General features: G+C 46.7%; 1 protein-coding gene across 13 annotated transcripts in view; it reads right to left on the reverse strand.

Annotated features, from left to right (window-relative positions):
• LOC119433885 (uncharacterized) overlaps positions 1-8,420 on the reverse strand; it is a 116,474-nt gene that overhangs the window by 70,832 nt on the left and 37,222 nt on the right. The window lies entirely within an intron of this gene.

Consider the following 8,420-nt stretch of genomic DNA (forward strand, 5'->3'; position numbering starts at 1 on the left):
GAACACCAGCTGCCGCTTATAGGACGTGTTCGAATAGGTCCCCTTCTGCAGCCACGCAGTACTGAGCCCGCTTTATCACATCTTCAGTGGCTTTTTTGACGACCGAGGGTGGGATTCTGCTGCCGACATCCATTATCCTTGCCTTGAGCTCATATGACGTCTTCGTCTCGGTCACGTAAACACGATCTTTTACGTAACCCCACAGAAAGAAATCGAGTGGAGAGGGATCAGGTGACCTAGTCGGCCAATGGACAGGCCTTCCAATCCATTGTGTGTGAAAAGTCGCATTCAGCCAGTTTCGTGCTCGGCTGCTGCTGTGTGCTGGCGCCCCATATTTCTGATACCACAGAAGTGGAAGACGTGACAGCGGGACTTCGCCTGCAGAAACCCATCCACCGTCCCTTCAAGGATTTCGTCCACGTAACGCTGTCCAGTCAGTGTCTGTAGAAGAATATGGGACCAATTATACCACCGTCGTAAATTCCACATCACACATTGAACGACCACTGGTACTGGTGCCGAGTGCGCTTTACCCAGTGTGGATTGGAGTCACTCCAATAGTGTGCATTATGCAGATTTACCTGGTCATTTCTGCAAAAATTGGCTTCATCTGTCCAGATGACGTTGCTAAGAAAGTTCGGTGATTCATCGGATTTTGTGAGGATCCAATTCGAAAAATCTAGACGATTCTGCAAGTCCTTCGCTTCCAAGCATTGGTGCAGGTTAACGTGGTACGGGTGAAAGGCCCAGTCATTTAAAATCCTCCAAACTGACGATCTGGAAATTGGTGCCTGGGCGGCCACGTCTCGCACGCTAGCTTGAGGGTTTGAGGCCATAAATGCCAGAACATCCGCGCGTATGTTAGGACTTAAAGATGAAGTCCTCTGCAGCTGTGTTTTTGAAGCTGCCGGTTTCTCGCGGGCTTTCATAATTTCTGATGATTGTCGATGCGTTGGGCATACCGCCACACTTCCATGACCGATAAATCTTTGCGGCCTTTCTTGTGTTGCCATTTGCAGCTCCCAAGGCAAGCATCATGTTCGCTTTCTGCTCATTAGAATAAGACATGGCGACTGCACTGGGGCGATACAAAACACACCTTTAAACCTTTGCGCGGATTTAATCGATCAGCTTATGCGGTGACAGGTTCTGCGCAGAAAGAAAAAAAAGCCACCCATGCACACTTATCTACGCTAAGACAACAGCTATCGCAGCTCGTTTCCAACTAACACCAAACGCGATGTGCTCCTTCGGTCGGGGTAAAGCACAAACTCGGTCACGATTTCTTCTTTCTTTCTTTCGTTTACTTCATTCTGGCTAACTCAGAGGGAGCTTGTTCGAGGGCGCTGCTTTATTATGCGGGCTGGAGCATCGTCACGTGGTGTTTTTTACATTTCGCGGGGTTTCTTTATCACTTGGAAAAAATGAGCACGCAATTAGTACGGCGCTGAAAATACCGCAGTTATATGCCCCACGTGGTTGCCTACAAACGCCTCATTGACACTTTGATAATTAGGACAGTACTTCTCGAGTTAGATACTGAATTACAATTAATTAATTAAATATCAGTAACGAAAAAATTACTGGCGGCTACTACACTGTACTGGAAACAATACGCACTAGGTTTGCTTCGCATAACGCCGTTGCTCTTTTTTTTAAATCGTGCTGCGTGATAGCTGGGACACCCTGTATATAGATGTATATGCATAGTATATGTACGCGAAGCTCCGGCTTCCGGCTTCCGGAGAACGCTTCCCCGCCGCTTCCCGCGCTCTCGCCGCCTCTGGGTCCGCTTGCCGGCGTCGCCGTGCTGCTGCACTGATCACAAGGCAGTCTTAATGAAGGGAAAACGAAGTCCGCACCTCAATACCATATACGACCAATAAAACAACATTCTATATACTGTACACATGTGTTGTCACTCATTTGCATGTTCGAGTGGGCAATGTACGGGGGATGCACGGTTACCCGAATGATCCCCCGGTGCTTCGCCCATTCATAATCATTCACTTCGTGGATATGCGGTGATTTTTTTATATTGTCGAACTTGGTTAAAGATGATCCATTCAATGAATATGTCGCAATTACTGGCGCTGCTCTTTTTGTGAAGGACAAAACAACGTTTTTAAAAAAATTAATGTTCATTTTCCATTTTCCAAGCACCGAAGGAGGCAAAGGAATCGTGCAGTCGCTTATGATTAGTCGCAGAATCAATCACGTCGTATAAGACGCAATCGTCAGCATAAAGACGAATGCTGGAAGAAACATTTTTTCGGTAGGTCATTGACATAAATTAAAAACAATAAAGGACCCAGGACTGACCCTTGAGGAACCCCAGAGCCTACTTCAACAACTGATGACCTTGCGGAACTGAAGTCGACGTATGGGGACCGGTTAGAAAGAAAACTAGCAATCCAGTCGACCAGACGGGAATTTTTTAGTACGGCATTTAATTTCTGCAAGAGGTGAGAATGAAGTACTGAATCGAAAGTTTTAGAAAAAATCAATAAATATAGCGCCAATCTGTTTACCGACATCTAATTGATAAGCAATGTCATGGGTGAATTCGGCTAATTGCGTGATAGTGCTGAAACCACGTCTAAAGCCATGCTGAACATTAGTTAGAATATTATTCGACTCAAGGAAATCGATTATGTGTTTGTAAATAATATGTTCCAGCATCTTGCACGAGTGAGGAGTTAAAAAAATTGGTCTGTAATTCGTTAGGTCTGTCTCGTCGCCTGTTTTATACAAGGGTATTACTCTTGCAAGCTTCCAGGATGAAGGAACGATTCCTGTTTCAAGAGACTCATTGAATATAATTTCAAGACAGCTTGATGTCCATTGTGAATAGCGAAGTAAAAACGAGTTCGCAATACCACCAGAGCCATCAGATTTTTTCGGGTCTAACTTTAAAATAAAATGTAGGATGCCATTAATATTAGCTGAAATGTCGGGAATGGAATAAACTGAATGATTATCAAAAGCCGGGCAGATGTGAGCATCGTTTGCGTAGACAGAATGGAAATATGCATTGAATGCATTGGAGATGCGGACAGGATCATTTACACTTTCATCATTAATAGTAAATGAAGATGAAGAATCTGTAACAGGCATGACGGAACGCCAGAATTTCCGAAGATTATTTCTTAGTAATCCTGGCAGCTCGACATGAAAGAAAAAATCTTCGGCCAGATTCATTTTCAGATTAAGTTCCTCTTCGGCAGATGTGAATCTAGTAACGGCATCGCGGTCGTTGCTGCGTTTTGAACGTCTCCGCCGTCTAACGCGGCGTGATAATTGCAAAATTTCTCCTGTAATCCAAGGGATGGTACTGTTTTTTCTTACTTTTTAACGGAACAAAGCGATTAATTCAGAGCTTTATATTGCTTTCAAATTCTCGAAATAGTGTATCCACGTCAGAATATTTACTGAGTGTGCAAAATGATTCGAAGCCTTTTGATAAAACTTCAAGAATAGATGTGTCGTCAGAGCGAATAAAGTCGAAAAAAGTTTGAATTTCGGCACGTGGTTTACAGATTGTGCAACTGAGCGATATAAACACTGCCTTGTGATCTGAAATTCCATCAGCAATTTCACACTTGGACAATTTATCAACAAGGTCTGAACTAATAAATACCAGGTCAAGGAGTGCGTTTTGTCTTGTTCCATCAACTACTTGTGTAAGCCCAAAAGACAAAGAAAAGTTGACCAGATTGCTATCTAAAGAACTGCGATGCAAAACTGAAGGCCGATGAATATCCGGTGTATTAAAGTCTCCCATTAGAATTAAACTAGATGCATGAAAATTGTGCGTGTTGATATAATCAGTGAGAAGAAATAGGTAATCGGAGGAGGAGGCAGGTGGATGATAGAAAACGGAGACTATATGAATGTTTTTTTTTTTTTTGCCCAGGCACAATTTACACCAGACAGACTCAAGATCTGCTGGAATAGAGATAACCGAAAACTTCAGATCAGACTTGAATAAAAGGGCGACTCCACCTCTCTTGCCAGTTTTGCGGTCTGATCGGACATAGCCGGGTGGAGTGATTTCAGAGTCGTACATGTGATCGTGAAGCCAGGTTTCAGTGACGCCAATGAAATGAGGGGGATAGATTATTACCAGAGAAAGAAATAGTAGGAACTTATTTATTTACTAGACTTCTTGCATTCAAATTTAAGAAAGTGAGATTGTAAGAGTCGCGGGTCTGTCAATGTGAAGACGACCTGGCTGGGGGGTGTTTGAACCACCAGCAGAGAGACTGGAATTGTTCACTGGAGTGTTTGCAGCCAGACCTGAATCATCGACTAGGGCGTTTGCCGTGTAATTTCACCAATAGCGGACATTATTTAAGAAAATGTGGTCATAACGTAACCTCACCACCGAACCATGGTTACGAAAATAAGAGGTTGCTGTCCATGGCTTCTTGCGAATGGCACGCACATTAGCTGAGAAATCCTCGGTGACATAAAATTTTGTTCCTTTAAGCTTTGAGACAATTTTCATTATCTCTGTCTTATTCCTGAACTCGTAATATCACGGGGCGCGATCTACCTTCACGTTTGGTGCCAATTCTGTGACAGCGTTCAACTGGCGGGCATTCAGTTTGAAGTTTCTCTGTGAAAAATTGGCGTACATTAGACAAAAGCGTGTTGGTGTTTTCAGCATCACTTTCGTCAAGTCCATGCAAAATTATATTGTTGCGTCGGGAGCGATTTTCCAGGTCATCATTCTTTTTCATTAATTCCGAAACGGTCCGAGATAAAGAGCGTACATCAGAACCAGACTGATCGAAAGAGGTTCTAGAATCAGCGGTGTTTTTTTTTAAGGGCGGCTACACAGGATTCCAGAGCGTCAGAACGCTTGTTGACAGTCTGCTGAAAAAGCTTGATGTCAGCGATATCACGAGCCGTCAGTTTCTGTCCAGCTAATAGTTCGGTCAGCATTCCGGAAATGTTGTTTAAGTCATTGCTCTTATCAGGTTCAGATGAGCATGAAGCATCATCTGCGTTACTGGTATTACGAGGCGCCTTTCTCGTATATAGGGACGGGATTTAATTCTACATCACTGCTAAGTACCAACCGATCGACGGCAGTACAGTGCATGTATAAACAAGAAAGAAAACTCTCTGGGCAAGAGAGCAGCAGCAAACAACGATCATCCGATCTAAAACAATGGGCGTGTACAAAGTAATGTACCTGCATTGTACCTGCACGCACGAAAAAAAAAAAAATTGTCGCAGTTTCACCCGAAAGGTGAAGCATCAATTGCGATAGCAAATTAGTGCAGAGCTATACGGAGTAAGGATAGTAGTTTTATCAGCTGTATAAACTTGGACATGCAGCAGCACCAGCAACGCGCAGAACTGTTGTCGACGCCGTCGGCGTTCTGTTCGCGTTCGCACCGAACGAGCGCGGCGTTGGTGACTGCTGCCGGCGCCTCTGGGGGCGGCTTGGAGGTTTTCGACGAGATCAGGATGGGACACTCGACGAGCAGCGTGCAAATCTCACCCACCTTCTCGCCTCGCAACGTTTTTATATAAATACGCATTAGGTGCCGCAGCTAAACGTCGCCTCCCCTCCCTCCCCTCCCTCCCGTCCCCCCCACGGCCTTTTGCGCGACGGAAGAAGTCGCGTTTGCTCTCTATATATGGTGATTGTAAAGGAGGAAGGAGACGCTTAATTCTGGAGCCCTTCAGGGAGCACGGCGCAGAACGCGCGTTTGCTCTCCAACGTGCGTGCGCTCCCCGTCCCTCGCATCCTTTCACTCACACGTAGAGCGTCCGGAGCGCGGCGACGATTTCATCGCCGTTCACGTCATACGGAACCTCGCGGCGACGGCAGATATGCGCTTTGGAGTGTCCATATAATTGCTATCGCAATAAAAGTGATAGCACGCCAAAAGTGATAGTCCGAGAAAGTGTCCCTAGTATGCGCCGCGACTCAAGGTAGAGCCGCTTGGTAGAGGTAGAGCAAGGTAGAGAAAGCGCGCGTCCCTCGCGCCCTTTCACTCGCACGTAGTGTCCGGAGCGCGGCGACGATTTCATCGCCGTTGACGTCATACGGAACTTCACGGCGACGACGACGCCGACGGCAGAAATCCGCTTTGGAGTGTTCATATAATTGCTGTCGCAATAAAACAAGACTCGATTAAGCATCCTGTCGGCGCTGCTGCCGTCTTGCCTGACGAGGGAAGCCGGGTCCAGGACTTTTAAGCGCTGTGCCGATGACGTTATTGTCCAAGAGCATGCTCTGATTGGGCCATCCGATGGCGTCACATGTAAGTCGGAAGCATATGGCGCGAGGATAGGACTATTGTCGCACTTGCCAAGAGAGAGAGAGAGAGAGAGAGAGAGAGAGGTTTATTTGAAGAAAGGCAGAGAGGTCGGCTTGAGCGTTAGTTTGCTCTGGCCTGCTACTCTACACTGGGGAAGGGGGGAGGGTATAAAAAGAACGATGAATGATGATGATAAGATTAGGAGGTGCGTATGTACATGTCCATCCCGTTGAGGTCATGCTACAGCCGTGCATGGAGTTCAGTGGCTTGAAGGAAGGCTATAGTCGCTTCGATGACCACAGCTGCGCTGCTGGCGTCTGGCCAAGGACCTAAGACAAATCTCGTCAGACATTGGTCTTTTAGTCACTCGCTGAATAGTTGAAACGAGGCTCTGCCGTTCTCGCGCGTACGCTGGGCATGAGCAAAATATGTGCTCAAGTGTTTCTGGCACTGGGCAGTGATCGCAGTTGGGACCAGTGTCACTGCAGCCGATGATATGTGTATAACGCCTCGTGAGTGCAACACCAAGACGAATCCGGTGTAACATACTTGTTATGCTCCTCTTCAGTTTATGAGGCATGCGGAACTTCATTTCTGGGTCCCATTTGTGCATCTCTTGTGTCGTCGATCAGGATTGGTCCAGTACTCAAGTGTAGAGTTCCGCATACGCACCGAAGCAGGACATTCGTGTCTGTTCGTGAGAACGCGATGCTTACTTCTGGCGCATTATTTACAGCTATTTTAGCTTCAGCGTCTGCTTGTTCATTTCCAATCACGCCACAGTGTGCAGGTATCCACTGAAAAGTGACGTGGTGGCCGCATTTGGTCGCAATGTCGAGAAGCTCTGCGATTTCTAGAGCTAAAATATAATAAGGGCCTTGTCTCATAACGCACTCAATGGCTTGAAGAGCGGGTTTGGCGTCGCAAAATAAAGTCCATATGCGAGGAGGCTCTCTTGCAAGGAATCGTATTGCCTCGCGGATAGCAACAAGTTCTGCAGCAGTTGAAGTGGACTTGTGGTCTAATTTAAACCGTCGAGCGATGGACATTTGCGGGATGACAAAGGCTGCGGCGGAGGCACATGGGGTAACAGAGCCATCGGTATACACGTGAGAAGTACCACTGTATGCTGTAAAAATGTGCGATAGGGTAAGTTGCTTAAGGCCAATGGATGAAACACAGCTAGGACTTCCTCGTAATCCCAGGAATTTGAAGTTTAACAAACGGTGTAGGCAGGACCCGCGGAGGTGCACTAGGAATGCATGGGGAAGAGAATCTAAACGGCAGAATATTCTCATGACGCAATATAGTTCTTGAAAAACTGCAGTTTGGGTGTGTGGCAGGGAGTGCTGATAGGGGATGTTGCCTATGTCGGGTCAACAAGCGTAGGTGCACTCGAAGAGGTTCACAGAGCATATATACGTTGATGGGACAAGCCCGGGCTTCCGCAATGGTTCCATTCGTTGAGGTGCAGCGTGGTAGGCCCAAGCACGTGCGCAAACCTTGAGCTTGTATGCTCTCTAACGTCCGCATACAGCTAGGGTCTCATGTTCGAGAGCACCGGCATGCTGTATCTTATATAGCCTACGAACAGTGCTTGGTACAATTGAAGAAGAGACGATTCCGACGAGCCCCATCTTGCTCCTGCCACCACCCGAAGCACAAGGACAAAACTCTTCAGTTTTGACTTCAGTGCAGTGATGTGCCTTGACCAGGATAGTTCACGGTCGATGGTTACACCAAGGAACTTGGTGTAACATGCTTTGGCACTTGCCAAAGCTGTCACACGGGGAGGTGACATGGCTGTTTGGACGTAGACCATCATACGCGGGCATAGGCTGTAGCTTCAATTGCAGCGCACAGTCAACGGACGGATCCATTTCGCAGCATCTCGAGGAAAAGCCAGCGTTGAACATTCCAGGTAAACAGCAAAGAAACTGCACGAAAAACAAGACGCGATTAAGCATCCCGTCGGCGCTGCTGCCGTCATCCTTAAGCATCATTTAGTAAGCCAGAAACGTGGAGCAACCGTGGTTTCAGGGAAGCGGTGTGGCGTAAAGGTATCCGCGTGACGTTGAAGTGCCGGTACACGTTCCCGCCAGAAATGTGCATTAAGCTTATATGCATCAAAAGGACACC

The sequence above is a fragment of the Dermacentor silvarum genome, chromosome 11 (genome assembly GCF_013339745.2).
Source record: "Dermacentor silvarum isolate Dsil-2018 chromosome 11, BIME_Dsil_1.4, whole genome shotgun sequence".
NCBI lineage: Eukaryota > Metazoa > Arthropoda > Arachnida > Ixodida > Ixodidae > Dermacentor > Dermacentor silvarum.